The 15124-nt window shown below is 46.9% G+C and overlaps 1 protein-coding gene and 1 long non-coding RNA gene across 7 annotated transcripts in view; one reads left to right on the top strand and one right to left on the bottom strand.

The window, feature by feature from the left end:
* The window catches only part of NFYC (nuclear transcription factor Y subunit gamma), a 64071-nt gene extending 62820 nt beyond the window's left edge, over window positions 1-1251 (bottom strand). The window contains exon 1 of one of the 3 annotated variants that reach the window (XM_082615658.1): window positions 1116-1251. The gene's annotated coding sequence lies outside the window, so the exon portion shown is untranslated. Of the gene's footprint in view, window positions 1-514; window positions 535-1076 lie in introns of those variants that run through there. The other 2 variants (XM_082615657.1, XM_082615656.1) reach the window with 2 other exon arrangements.
* Window positions 1252-1515: 264 nt separating this feature from the next.
* On the top strand, window positions 1516-14780 carry LOC309801171. Of its 4 annotated transcripts, XR_014293536.1 has the most exons (6): window positions 1516-3413; window positions 5916-5989; window positions 6236-6321; window positions 6543-6714; window positions 11285-11512; window positions 14651-14780. It is a non-coding gene; the product is annotated as an uncharacterized lncRNA (long non-coding RNA). The 4 variants fall into 4 exon arrangements; XR_014293535.1 differs by lacking the exon at window positions 6236-6321; XR_014293537.1 differs by having other exon boundaries at window positions 6236-6714.
* Window positions 14781-15124: the final 344 nt, after the last annotated feature.

Genomic DNA, 15124 nt, shown 5'->3' with positions numbered 1-15124 from the left:
GTAAAACTTCATGTAGAACATCTCAAAACTAGCAGCATGGTCCTGAGACCCGATAATCTATAACTACTCTCTTAATATAACCCCCAAATCCTAAAATTCCAAAAATGCTTCTACTTTTTCACTACTATAGATCTGTCACTACTTAATGCTGTGCCTCCTAGGCTCGGCATTCAGTTATTAAGACCATGTACACCCATCCAGTAGAAACCCTCTCTCAGTCTGGGTCTGTTTATTTGCTCCTCACACCACTGTCCAGGTCTGGTAACTACGGACTCCAGGGCTCCACCAAAACCTCAGTGTTTCAAAACTGGGACTCCCTAGCAAAATTCCTGATCTGATCCTATTGTTCGTCGGGTATGTCTCTAGGGCCCTGATGCCCTCTCCTCCTATACCATGCCCTCAGACCTGGCATCCGTGGACATCAGGGTCATTCCCTGTGTTACACTCCAAGTCTAGCACACCTGGATCTCGAAGATCCTCTCAACCTGTAACTCGGGTTTCAGTGTTTCCAAACCTGGCACCCTTGGCGCTTGCACGCCCCTATCACGGGCCATGCACGTTCCATGGAGGGTAACTCTGGAATTTGGAGTGCCTCCCACTCCCGGCCATGCACAGGCTACCCGCGAAGTACTGGCCAGACCATCTCCCACTCTTCCCCTTTAAGGCCTCTAGGCTCGCCCCCAACCTCCACCCCACGCCTGCGCCGTAGGGGGTCATCACCCTGCAGCCAGAGAGCCCCAGACGCGCGCATCCCGGCAGCCTCCGATTCCCTCATCACCCCCTAGGCCAGAGCCAGCGCGACCAATAACGTGCCAGGTCCTCGGCCTCCCCGCCACCGACCAATCACGAGCGAGCCCCCCCGCCGTCGCCTTCCGCCAATGGGAGAAAGCCCGCGGGCCGGGCCGACAAGGCGTACGGACCCCACGAGCGCAGCGGCGGCGACAGCGGCGGGCACGGCGAGAACACAACATGGCGGCGGGCAGGCCGCACCGAACTACAGCAGCAGCCGCGCGAGGGAAGTGAGGTCTCCGCCGAAGGCGGGAAGCGCCGCCCCTCCCCCCGCCGCCGCCGCTCACCTCTCCCCCTTCCTCCCGCGGATGCTCCCGCACACTCACACGCCTCTGCTTAGAAGTCCAAGGAAGAGCAGGAGCCGCCCCCACGCTCCTGCGGAGTCGGGCAATGCAGAGACCTGGGCACGGCGGAGGGGAGGGGGAAGCGTGCGTCAGGGAGAACGGAGCGCGCGCGAAGCGGGGGTACAAACAAGATGGCGGCCACGCCGTTTGCACCGTTTCCCCCCCTCCCCCTCCCCCTCCCCTCCCCTCCCCCCCCTCCCCTCGGCGCTTCGACTCCCAGTGTCTTTAATGCGCAGAAGCTTAGTTGCCTGAAGTCTCGCGAGAATTGAGAAGGGGCGATGACTTGGTGAGGCGGAATAAGAGGCGAGAACCTTCTGACCCCGCCCCCTTTGGGGGATCCGGAGGCGTTTAGTAGTGACTTGCGTAGAGCGTTCTATGTTTGTGATCTCTGCCGTGGTGCGCACGCTTTTGAATTTTAGGGAAATAAAGTTTTTGTGAGTTGTTTTTTTAATTTGGGAGGAAGGAGAGCTGGGGGCTGGAGGGCGACATGGGAATTCCAAATTAAGTGCGCCTTTAATGATAGCTACCAGTACCGTAAAAGAAGGGATATAACACCAAAACTGTAAAATGATATACTCCAAAATAAAGAGCAGCACTTCCCAATAGTGGTCACTTGTTACCTTACGTCGATATGGACATTGCTTTTCTCACTTGAATGCAGAGTTTAAAACTTTTTCAAAAACAATTGGAAACTAAACTGCAATGAATATTATATCTTTTTCATACTTTACTGCTTTAATCTCCACAACTACTTGATCGAAGGCATCAGCGTTATTTTTATTTCACTGGTGATAAAACTGAAGCGCAAAAAAGGTTAAATTGATCAAGGCTCCGCAGCTAGTAAGTGTTAAAACTCAGTTTAAATAGCCCCCAAACCTGTAGATAAATGCATCAGATATGTATTGAGTAGAATTATCTACAGTGAGACAGTTTGCATTAGTTTGCAGGCACAAAGAGAAGTGAGACTGCTCCTGCTGGTGGTTACCTTGAATTTTACAAATGACCTTGCAGCCTTTCTGAGACTTGGGTTGCAGGGGTCCTCAACAATAAAATCAATACACTATTATTATTTCCTTCCTTTGAGTTTATGACCCTGGTGATAAAGTAGTTGAGAATAGTGGAATAAACCCTTGACTTGAACTCAGGAAAATTGTTTTCAACTCCAACTTTAATAAATCTCACTTCAGGCATTCAATGAATATTTGATGAATGAATGAACAAAACCTAACTAGTTATAAGACACCTGACTTCACTGAGTCTCGATTTCTTCATCTGTAAAATGATCTAATTCCTACCTCCTCGGAGTGTTGGGGAGATTGAATGAAATAGTATAAGGGAGAGTGCTTTGTAAATTGCAAAAGTGTTATAAAGAAGTTAGTGATAATGATTTTTCAGACCTGAGAAATGGCGTAAAAAATTAAAAACAGACTCAAGAAATAGTATGTTGAGATAGATAAGCTTAGCTAATGGGAAAAAGCTAGATAAGTCTTTCTACAAATATTTATTGAGCAATTATTGCATATACTATGTGAAAGAGAAGAAAAATGTGCAGGAAGTAGCACAAATTAGTATTATTAGTTATTATTATAATTAAGTATTGACAGTATATAGGGGCTGCAGTCAGTTTCCCTCCAGGAGCGTGGAAATCAGGTTGCCCTCAGAATTAAACTAATAAAAATTTACATAGTAGAAGAAATTAGCTAATGGTGATAGTAAACATATTTAACAACTGGTACTGCTCAAGCACTGATCTACCAGATGTGAATTCCAGGAAGGGTCCAAGAGATATCCCTCTGTGCTAGGTGTTAACCCTTCAGTTGCTAGTTTTTAAATAGTAGGTCCCCGGGAGGGGAGTTGTCAGGAGAGTTGGAACAGCAGCTGTTTACCAGCTAGTACCAAAGTATTTCAGTATTTTAATAGTCGGTATTATAACTGGTATCAGTCACACTAGTACATACAGGCTGAATATTAGTCCTTGCTGTAGACTGTGGTTATCAATATTCTCTGCCCTTCCTTTTCTAAAACCCTCCCCATCTGGCCTGTCCCTAGGAGGTTATACTTCTCACCCTAATGCCATCAAGCTAGGCTTTGTTTTGGTCAGTGAAATGTGAGTAGAAATAGCTTGATCCAGTTCTGAGCAGAAATGTATGGGCCATCTCATGATTCCACCATATTTTTCCTCAGCCCTGAGAGGATCATGTTCCAAATAGAGCTGCCTTTCTAGCTTTGGTCCCAGAATGAAGATGTGCAGAGCCACAGCTGACGCACAAGACATGGAATGTGAGTAAGAAATAAACCTTTGCTATAAGCCACCAAGATTGTTTTAGTTGTTTGTTACTGCAGCATAACTTAGCTGGCCTAAACTGGCAAATACAGTTCTGAAATTAGCTATCTGTAGGGGTAAGCCAAGAGCTTAGCTACAAGCATGATCAAAAAATAAACCAGACTCTGATCCAGTTCATGTGAAAGGAATCTCAAGGCAGATGTGATTGTAATTTAATAAACAGAAGCCTAATGATTGTCAACCAATCATTCTGTGTCTGATCTGGAGAGATTCTGTGAACCAAAGGGCTTAATCAGCCATGACAACTCAAAACAACGCAATCACAGAGGCAGGCATTAGCATTGTCCCTCTGAGCCCTGTCTCAGTCAGGCTGACCTGGGCATTAACATTTCCTTGTCCATGTCATCCCTATAGTGGGTGAGAATATCTCAGGCTGCCTCAGCTAAGAAATGCTTCTTAAGATCAATGTGTTTTCCTGGTGTGATTCTATGCTCACCCAGCAAATGTATTGCCTGTAGGGACAGAATTTAGCAATCTGTCACCTAGAGGATCCAAGTTGGGTTTTTTGGGGGGTTTTTTGCGGTACGCGGGCCTCTCACTGTTGTGGCCTCTCCCGTTGCGGAGCACAGGCTCCGGACGTGCAGGCTCAGCGGCCATGGCTCACGGACCCAGCCGCTCTGGGGCATGTGGGATCTTCCCGGACCGGGGCACAAACCTGCGTCCCCCGCGTCGGCAGGCGGACTGTCTACCACTGCGCCACCAGGGAAGCCCCCCAAGTTCTTTTGATAATTGCATTTTTCATTGTAAATTAATCTATTGGATTCTGGTTTATGTAACTATCAGTTTTTGTGAACTTAGAGAATACAAGAGCCCCCCTGGGAGATGGTTCCATTCTGTGCTTACTATTAAAATCAGGCTTCTGAGTTTGCAAGGCTGAGGACCAGTTCTGGGATGATGGTAAATTCCTTAAAGTTTTAGAACTGTACAGGGACCTGTCTAGACAGCCAGCTGGACTACCTTAAGCTACACCCCTCTATTTCACTGTGTGCCTTCTTTGATCTCAAAGAAGAGCGGTAAGTGCTAAAGAAAGATATATTTCACATGCTGTGGGAGTTCAAAAAGGGAGAGATTTCTTCCATTTACTATGAAATAGTGGGAAGAGTTCAGGAAAGATTTGTGAGGATGTGACATTTAAAAAATGAGTAGAATTAGGGGAAGAGCATGCCATGTGTAGGTGGCCACTAGTGCAAATATAGGAAGCAGGGGATTGATGGAGGAAATATAGAATAAGAGGATAAGGAAGAAGAATCATCTGGAAAAATACATTGTGGTCAAATTAAGGCTCTTGGGTTTTATTTTCGGTTAGGAGAGTTAGTGGTGGAAGTTCTTTTTGTTTTTATTTTGTTTTACCATTTTAATCACTTTTAAGAGTACAGTTCATAGGCATTAAGTACTTTGACATCGTTGTGCAACCATCACCCTATTTGTCTCTAGAATATTTTCATCATCTGATACTGAAACGCTGTGCCCATTAAACAATAACTCCCCATCCTCCCCTCCCCCAGCTCCTAGGAACCACTGTTCTACTTTCTCCCTTTGAATTTGACTATTCTAAGTATATCATATAAATGGAATTATACAATATTTGTCCTTTTGTATCTGGCATATTTCACTTAGCATAATGTGTTCAAGGTTCATCCATGTCATAGCACGTACCAAACTTTCATTTGTATTTATGGCTGAATATAGTATTCCATTGTGCGTACATAGCACAGTTTGCTTACACATTCATCCATCAATGGACATTTGGGTTGTTTCCATCTTTTGACTATTGTGCATAATGCTGCTATGAACATTGGTGTACAAATATCTGTTTGAGTTCCTGCTTTCAATTCTTTGGGATACATACCCCAGAGTGAAATTGCTGGATCATATGGTAATTCTATGTTTAATTTTTGAGGAGCCACTGTACTGTTTTCCACAGCAGCTGTACTGTTGTACATTCCCAGTGATAGAAGTTTTTACAGAGGGGAGTGACATGGTCAAAACTGTGTTTAAAGACTATCTGACAGAGATAACAGGATGGAATAGGGTTGCAGAATGACCAGTTAGAGACTTCCACGACATATCAGACAAGATGTAACAAGAGCCTGAGCACATATGTGGCAGTGAGAATGGAGGGAAGAAAATACAAATGCAGCGGTGATATTGCTAACGTAGGATTGGAAGGACTGGACTGTTGATCAGCTGCTGTAGGGGTGGGGATCAAGAGAAATGAAGGTGTGTAGTATGACCCCCAGGTTTCCCACATGGGAGAATGGTAGTCTCCAGATGAAGACTTCTGGACTTCTCCAGAGCGTGGCGAGCGGGACATTGTAAGGTCTAGGATGGACACTTGTTGTCTTGCCTGCTCAACACCCTTGCCCTTTCCAATGGTAATGGCACTCTACTTGCAGCCCAGCTGCTGAGCTCTGAAATCCGTTGCCCTTCACCCCCAGGCCTCACTTCCCACAAGCTACTCCTGGCCGATGACTGAGCACAGCAGGGATTTTTGGACAGGCTTCTTCCTGGGGTAAGTGACACTCTTCTGATGGACAGCTTTGGCTCAAGGACTCCTCAGTGACCTCACAGCCTTTCCTTGGAGCTGCACGGCAGTCTAAGGTGCTTCCACCTAGGACTCTTGCCTTCTTTCTTCTTCACTTAGGGTCAGACCTGTCTCACTGTCAGATGGTCCTCTCCCGGTCTCTTTTAGGTCTTGCACCCATTTTCCCTCACGGGTGTTTTCCATGATAAATTTCTTGCATTTAACCCTGTCTAGGTATCTGTTTTCTGAGGATCTGAACTGACATGAGGGGAGGGAGGATGAGATCGTAGTACCTCCCCTCCACCCCATCAGCCGTAGGGGTAAGCCTATGACCCAGTCTGACCAATCATAATGATCCCCACATCTTGGCCCAGTGCCTCCTCAGAGTCTCTCTGCATCATTTGGCTCCCAGACCATCAGCTGCTTGTTCCACCTCAACCACAGACGTGGCTGACCAACTCTGAGTGAGGCCTCACAGTTCCACTTCCTGAGGCCAACTAGTTGCAAACATGGATTCTCTGGCTTCTCCTGCAATTTCCAGACCCTGAGGACGCACCACCTCACAGAGCATGAGATCTGGCTTCCTAAGCAGCTGCTGAAGGGGTCAATGAAGCAACCTAGAAGTACAGGAGATTTAACTGCCCATGGGGCCAACTATGATTAATGGGGGAACAATCCACTCTCCCTTCCTTCCTCTGATGGACTGTTTCAAGGTATAGTTTCTCTATACAACCTGTCTATAGGCATTCTGCATGGTCAAGTGGGTAGACCTATCCAGAGACTAGATGTGTCTCTTCACAGCTCATCGTGAAGAAATAGCAGCAAACATTTCCTTGCATTGCTTGCCATCTTTTCCTGCTTCCCCATCCCCTTATCCTCACTGCCCTAGGATTGTGCATCCCATATAAAGCTTTAGCACTTAACCCCTTCTTCAGCCTTTGTTTTCTAGGAACCCTTGCTTAGACAGATCACAGTTTCTGAACAGATGGTCACATGACCCAAAGTAAGCTAAGCAAGGCCTTCCTAAAGATGTGAAATATAGGGGAGACAGGACTTTTCTTCTGTAGGTCTTGAGCCATAAAGATCTGTGGGTGGCTATCATTTCTGCTTTATGGACAGAGCCTGCCTGAGCATGAAGGCATCACAGAGGAAGGCAGGGCTCAGAGAAAGAGAAGGACACAGAGCCCAGACATCCTTTGGGCTCTAAGATCCAGCCCTCTCCAATATGTGTAACTGTTTTTGTCATTTCTTTACCTCCCTAAAGACCAGTTTTCCCAATCCAAATCAAAGAAAATGTGGTCATCCCTAGATCCCAGGTCGCCTACATTAAAGAGATCAGTCAGGTGACTAGATTTTTGGGCTCAATTTCAAATTCCTGGGAGAGAGAGCTGTTCCTTGGACTAACTTTAGCCAGAAGTTTGCCCCTGAACCAATCAACATCATTATGAGGTACAGGATCATGTATACACATGGCTGTAGCCACTGTAAGCCTGTGAATGAAGGTGTGGTAGCGTATAGGGGTAGAAAAGTGGGAGCAGAGAGTTGGGCAGACCAACCAATGGCTGCCCACTCTCTGAGAATAAATAAGGGGGGAAAGGGTAAAGAGAAGGGGTCTGAGGAGAGAACACTATCTAAACCAATGCTATCCAACAGAACTTTCTGCAATCATGGAGATGTTTTATATCTGTGCTGTTAAATATAGTAATCACCAGCCACATGTGGTTATTTAGCACTTGAAGACAGCTAATACAACTGAGCAACTGAAGTTTCTTCCTCATTTTATTTTAATTTAAAATTGAATAACTATATGTAGTTAATGACTACATATTGGACAGTACAACCACACTGTTGATCTGCTTGGGAAGACAGCATGGAATATTGGCTATTGCATCTGCTTTGGAGTCAGCCCGACCTAGGTTCAAGTCTCAACTCTACTTCTTATAAATTGAACAGATTACTTGACCCCTCTGAGCTGTAGAGTTAAAAGACGTAAAGAACAGTAAACAACATAGGATACCAAAAAGAGAGAAAGGGGCAAAAGATTCTGCAAAGGGACAAAAAGTCAGTTGGATTTAGCAATTAGGAGACTGAGTGAATTAAGACAGAGAAGTGTTCAAAGTGTGTTGGGGTAAGAGCCAGACCAGCAATTTACCTGTCTTTTGGACATCTGTTAAGTATCTTTCCTCTGGAGGGGGATCCCAGGCACGGAGAGACAGGGAACACAAAAATTTTCTCTTATTCCTGATGGCCACATGGGGAGCTAAAAACCCAGAGGCATGTCCTGAAGGTAGGGCTCCAAGGTCAAGCCAGAAAAACAGAGTCATAAACAGTCAGCCATGGGGTCTGGAGCCAAAGATGGGGTTGCCTAGACCAGGAAGCTAGAAGAAAAGAACACCTCATAAAATACCCTCATTACATAGCACTTACTGTGTAACTAGATTGTGAGCCCTTCAGGGTTCAGGGCCATGTTCTTCTTGGTATCCCCATCATGTAGTAAGTTCCAGACACCATAGTAGGTGTTAAATTAACACCTGTAGAATGAATGAATGAAAGTAAGCCAGTCCACTCCCTGGTGCATGGTAGACACTCTAAAAATGTTAAGTTATCAGAAGGAGAAAACTCTGCAGTGAGAAGGTGCCAGGGTATCCTTGGCTTGGAAACCCTGTTTAAACCCCTCCCCAGCATATTGCCTGGCACAGAGGGATTGCTCAACGAGTGGTCACAAGGGTAATGATTATTAGTGGGGGAGAAAGCTTTTGCATAATGATTGGGGAAAGCCTTGATAATAATAAGAGCTAACCTATGTTCTCATTTAATCCTTAGCCCACTCAACGAGATAGATTTTATTAGACTGATTTTACAGATGAGGAAACTTAAAGAAGAGATGTAATTTATCCAGAGTTAGCCAGTTCAGAAACCTCAGGGCTGGAGTTGAACCTGAGCTTCCATGATTCCAGAGTCTAGGCTCCAGCAGCAAAGATTTGGGAGGCAGGAGGATTGCCAAAAGAGGAGTTTAAGGAAGGCAATTCTGGGGTCGAAATTCACTTCTGATTTCTATACATTTACACAAATCATGATGCCTTCTTCTCCCTTGAATGCCCACTTCTTGCCTTCTTGGAAAGGTCCTCACCCCTTCTACTGAGTTCATCTCTAGGCCACCGTTCTGTTTCCTGTCCCATTCAACCATATATACTCTCCTTCGACTTAAGGAAATAGGGTTGAAATGGGGTCAAGGGGAGCTTTTTATTTGTTGGTTTGTTTTAGTTTTAAGAAGGAAAACTCTAGAGCAGTTTTGTAAACTAGGTATTCCAGTAGACAGGCAGAAATTGACAATGCAAAAGAGAGAAAAGATCTGCAGAGGTAAGTTTTTGGGGTCCTTGGCACAGATTGGTTAGAGTTTGACCTTTGATAGGAGCTGGGACCCTGAGACTTTTCTTCAGAGCAAAAGAAGACAGAGAATATGGATACAGAAGCAGGAAAGTTCATAAAGGTTAAGAAGCTTAAAATCAAAAGTTAAATTTTGCAGCAATTGATGATGGCATGGTCTAGGACAGTGTTTTTCAAATTGCAGGTCCTAGTTTATTAGTAGACCATGAAATTACTTAGAAGTTTGCAACCAGCTTTATTTTAAAAAATGGAATAGAATTGAAAATTTGAACTAATTACACATAGCAAGGGTAAATACTGTGAAAACTACTGTGAAACTTCTGTTTCAGTTATATATCCAGCTACATGTATACTGTAAAGTTTATTTCTTATTGAGGGTACAGTAAAACATATTTTAAAGCCACTGTTTCAGGATGAGACCATGAGAAGAGTGGCTGATTCCTAGAACTTTCTTTCTCTTCTATGATGTTTGTAAATTGGCCTTGCTTTGTGACCAATAGTAGGCACCCTAAGGGACATGAGCCTGATGAAGTATGCCAGAGCTTCCTAAGCAGTGGCTACAGCATGTGCATTCCATATGTGCCTAAACATTAGTCTCCTAGTCTTCGGGCTACTCTTTCCTCCTGAGAAGAAAATCCTGAGATTCACTATGATTGGACAGGCTGAGTTCATACCACCACCCTGAACCAATCATTCTGGCCAGTGAGATTGACCAGCTCACCCATCCTCTTCCCTGATAGAGTCAGCTTCCTGGAAACACATGGATCCTAGAAAGGAAATCAGGGGCTGTTGCAAAGGGGGAAATGGAAAAATGAGGTAATCAACTAATGTCCAATACACATGGCCTTTGAGGTGCCAAAATTAGTTGTAAGTTTCAATAACATTTGTGCTGGTCATTTGCCTGTTTGCTCTGAGCTCTAATCTAGCCTTTCCATGCTCTGCTTTGTACTGAAGAGTGCCAGGCCCTGAAAGGCCCTGAAAAGTACACTTCCCAGACTCCCCTTGCTAGCTGGCTTCCTGTCAGATTCAGCCAATGGGAAGTACAGGTGGGAAGTTGTTTGGCTGGAGATGGGATGGCTGGAGGAGAGGCAAAGCCATTTTCTCTCTGCATCCGCTAGAGACTCTGGCAGCAGCTGGTGGTTATGGGCTCAGACCTTCAGTGTTTCCAAAAGTGTCAGTGGTCCTGGAGGGATAGCTCTAGGCTCCAGTGACCTCTGGCAGTTCTGCCAGCAGCATTATTTCAAAAGCAATATTCCAGTAGCATCAACAGCAAGTGCACTTCTGGATCTAGTAAACACCCTTCCATTTGATCCTCCAGGTCTAGGGGTGGTAGAAGCTTCCTGCAGCTACTAATCTCTAGTCTTCCTCACCTTACCCTTTTGCTTCCTCAAGCCCAGTTCTCTGAAATAAATTACCTCTGTTTGAAATTCCAAGCGTGTTTTCTTGTTTTCTTGTCTTCACCCTGACTGACATGGTACTGCCCTGGCCATTAGCTGACTGCCATGATTAATTTCCCAGGTGTGCTGTTTGCAGGTGTTGAGCTGGATGATGCCACAGAGCAGAACATTAAGCTCTCTGCTGGGGCATTGGGACAGGAGCAAGGGAGACCCTGGAGAAAGCACAGAGAAAGCCTCCTACTCCTTTTGCTTCCTCATCTTTCCCTAACTATTAGAACTGTGTGATGGCGAACTTAACTGCCTGCCTCCCAAGATAACTTGACTCCACGATGTGACTGAAAGGGATAGGCTGTGGAATGATGGGGTGGGAATACAGCAAGGAGCACAGTTGGCAAGGGGGCCCAAAATGGACAAGCCGGGATAGGGTGCCCTTGCTGCAGAGTAGAGTTTAGGGAGGGAGGAGGGGCAGGGACTATGACCTCTGCATCCTCTTTTTCAGAGGAGCTGATGGAGGGATAGACCTGTGGTTCCCAACGTTTCCTATCTTACCTCCCCCCAAGTGCTCTGCAATCAAAACAAGAAAACTGACTCTTTTAATGACATTTATTCTGGCTGATACCAGAGGAACTGTTACTGAATCCTTATGTCTAACCTGGCTCACTTCTGTGAGCTCCTGTTGCTACCCAGGCCACTGGGGGGTAGTCAAGTCTCTTGAGGGCCTGGAGAGGTAAGATTGTGGATAACTCCTGGAGGCCTCAAAGGGGCAGCCATGCCAAAAACACCGCTTTTCTCAGAGGCCCCTTGCCACGGCCAGGAGCGCCTTGCACCATGGTATTAAGTGAGTCCCACTTAAGTATGATCCATGATTGGAAACCTAGATCCAGTCAGCCATTAACTTGCTCTGTGATCTTGGGCAGATCACTTAATCAAGCTCAATCTCAACATTTCCATCTGTTTGAAAAAGAGCAGAGGGATAATTTTTCTAAATTCTTTTAAAATAAATCGTTTTGGGCTTCCCTGGTGGCGCAGTGGTTGGGAGTCCGCCTGCCGACGCAGGGGACATGGGTTCGTGCCCCGGTCCGGGAGGATCCCACATGCCGCGGAGCGGCTGGGCCCGTGAGCCATGGCTGCTGGGCCTGCGCGTCCGGAGCCTGTGCTCCGCAACGGGAGAGGCCACAGCGGTGAGAGGCCCACGTACCGCAAAAATAAATAAATAAATAAAATAAAATAAAATAAATCGTTTTAAGGGGATGGAGGGGATGGGAAAAATGATAGGTGTTACCGTCTACCCCTCCTTCTTGCCCATCCTCCCTGGGTTTCTCTGAGTATCAAATAAGACAGCAAGCATGAAAATGTCCTGAAAAGTACAAAGCCCCATACAAAAGCAAGAAAGTGTTATTATCAACATAGTTGTTAGCTTAGAGGGATGAAGGCAGGGCACAGGCTGAGAGCCAAATAGCTGGAAGGCAAGAAATCTTAACACCAAAAAAGGAAACTTTCTTGTTCAAATTCTTCCTGGAGTGGCACTTTCTTTGGAACAGACCTGGCACTGGAATCCTCTGACATGCTGACATGGGTCCAGGAAAGTGTTCAGGGGGCAGGTAGGGCATTCAACAGCCAAAATATGCTGGAGAAACACCAGGCCTGGTTCCTCAGTTCCTCTGTGATCCAACAAAGGATGCAATGGAAGAGGGAGGTTGAGGTTCAAAGCCAGTGTGTGCTGGATCCTCCTCCAGGCTCTTTAACCAGCCACCAAGCTATCTGGGGACCCAGGATGTCATGGGCATGCTGTAACTAATACTGAACTCAGCTGCCCACAGTCTAAAAACCATCCTATGTCGTGTTCAAAGAGAACATTGATCTGGGGAGGACCTTAGAGATGGTCTAGTCCAACCGAGGCCCAGTGAGGGGCAAAGACTTGCCAAGATAACAAGTAGTCAGGCTCATGGGGCTGCAAGGAACAGAAACCAACTCCTCCAACTCCCATGTAAGGACTGACATTGAAACACCAGCAGGAACGAGGCAGCTCTGGGACTCGCTGCTCTGTCCATGCTCCCTCTGCTCACAGCCTCCCCGTCTCTGCACTGCACGCCTCCTCCCTCCTCCTTCTCCCTCCCACCTCCTTCTCCCTCCCTCCTCCTCCCTCCCTCCTCCTCCTCCTCCCTCCTCCTCCTCCTTCCTCCCTCCCTCCCTCCCTCCCTCCTTCCTCCTCCTCCTCCCTCCCTCCCTCCCTCCTCCCTCCCCCGTGCCAGGCTGCTGTTCACTCCCGGAGCTCCTTATCTCCGCTCGCTGGCATGTGGCTTCATTGGCTCAGGCGCGCTTGTCCCTGACCTCCCTACCTCACCTCCCCCTGCCACCTGACAATTCTTTCTGTTCCTTGGTTCAAGAGAGCCTCTAATTGCCCCGTCTCGGATTGTTGTGCTGGGCCATTAGTTAAAGGTCACCAGCTAATATATGAGACGGCAACCCTTGGCTCTGTGCTGGCCCCCATCTGCTACGTCTAGAAGCTGGAGGGGCCAAGTAGTCTAAAGCACGGCCCCAACTGTGTTTGTGGTCTGGGGAGCTTTTCTTTAAAGTGGATGTGAATCTGGCAGGCACAGTGCCATCCCTGGAACCATGTGACTGGAGCCCAAAGCTCCAGATTTCCTGCCCAGAACTTTCCCCAGAGGATTTGTCATTTCTTTCCTTGAGTTGTGTAGCAGACAAGCCTGTTAAATGTCATCCGTGAAGGTCTTCTTCCTCCTTCCTCTCCTCCTCGCTGCCCCAAGGAACTTATGATATAGTGAAGACAGAGGCAGGAAAATAACTAGATTACATCTTTAAGTGTATGAGTGCTTTAGAAGTATAAACAAAGTCCTAATAGCCACCACTTACTCAGTACCCTGTACCAATCACTGCTGATCACTTTACATACATTTTTCTCATTTAATCTTTACAACTTCCCTGTGGAGTTGGCACCACGTTTGACACGTGAAAACAGGCTCAGAGAGCAGTTCACAGATAATAAACAGCACAGCAGGGCCCTGATGCCAAAGCCTGCTCTGGCAAGCATTGTGCTGTGCAGCCTTCACCGTGCTGTTTGAGCACAGAGGACCACCTTGGCCTAGGGAGGAGGCAGGGATGCCTGGGGAGAGCAGCAGCCATCCAGAAGGAGGTGATAGCCGAGCCTTGGAGCAGGATAGGGGTGGGTGAAGGGTCACTGTAAACAGCAGGAGCCACATGTGTGAACAGTACCGGTGTGAGCAGGGTGCAGTGCCAGGAGCTGTGCCCCTGAGAGTGAGTGCCTCCCTAAATTTGTGCCCTAGGTGCCTCTCTTGCCCCACCCTCATCCAAGCCCCGACAGGGAGGGAGGAGTTGAGGCAGGAAGAGTTTTGAGGAGAAGGAACCAGGAGAGGAAGGCAAATTCAACACAGCCTAAGAGATGCAAGTACTACTGTCTGGTTCCCAGCACCTGCAATGGACTCTCAGGGCACATGAGTAGAGTCCAGAGTAGAAAATCCAAGAGGAATGAGAATCTTTAAAATAACCACATGAACAATCCCCTCTGCCCGGATTCCCCACACAGCTTTCTTCTGCTCACCGTCCGCTCTTGTCTTGGATGTCACATCCTTCAGGACGCATCCCTAGGTCTCCCAGGCTTGCCTTAGGGCACTTGGGTTCCTATTTTGGTATTGTCCTTTGCCTGCCAGGCTGTGGAGTCCCTGAGGACAGGGGTTGGATCTTCTGACCCTTCCATCTCCAGCAGAGCATGTGGCTCATAGTAGCTGCTCAGTAAAAGAAAGTCAGATGAAAGAATAACAGACAGCCTCCAAGGAGCATCTGCCAAGTTTTTCAGGCCACGTGAACTTTTTCTCTTTGTCTCTAGGGTCCTACCAACCTCAACACTTGGAATCCTACACATGTTCTTCTACCAGGAGAAACCTTAAAAATCATCTAGCTATCTCCTTCCTCCTACCTTTTCCAGACGGGTTGATTGTTGTCCCATTTTCATGTATTTGCCAAAAATTTCTTTCTTTTTTTAAAAATAAATTTACTTATTTATTTTTGGCTGAGTTGGGTCTTCATTGCTGCACGTGTGCTTTCTCTGTTTGCAGCGAGCGGGGGCTACTCTTCGTTGCGGTGTGCAGGTTTCTCATTGCAGTGGCTTCTCTTGTTGCGGAGCACAGGCTCTAGGCGTGCGGGCTCAGTAGCTGTGGCACACGGGCTCTAGAGCGCAGGCTCAGTAGTTGTGGCACACGGGCTTAGTTGCTCCGCGGCATGTGGGATCTTCCCAGACCAGGGCTTGAACCCGTGTCCCCTGCATTGGCAGGCAGATTCCTAACCACTGCGCCACCAGGGA

This window comes from Mesoplodon mirus, assembly GCF_964341445.2.
Source record: "Mesoplodon mirus genome assembly, chromosome: 3".
Classification (NCBI taxonomy): domain Eukaryota; kingdom Metazoa; phylum Chordata; class Mammalia; order Artiodactyla; family Ziphiidae; genus Mesoplodon; species Mesoplodon mirus.
Note: the sequence above shows the minus strand (reverse complement) of the source record. Positions and strands in the feature narration are given on the sequence as shown.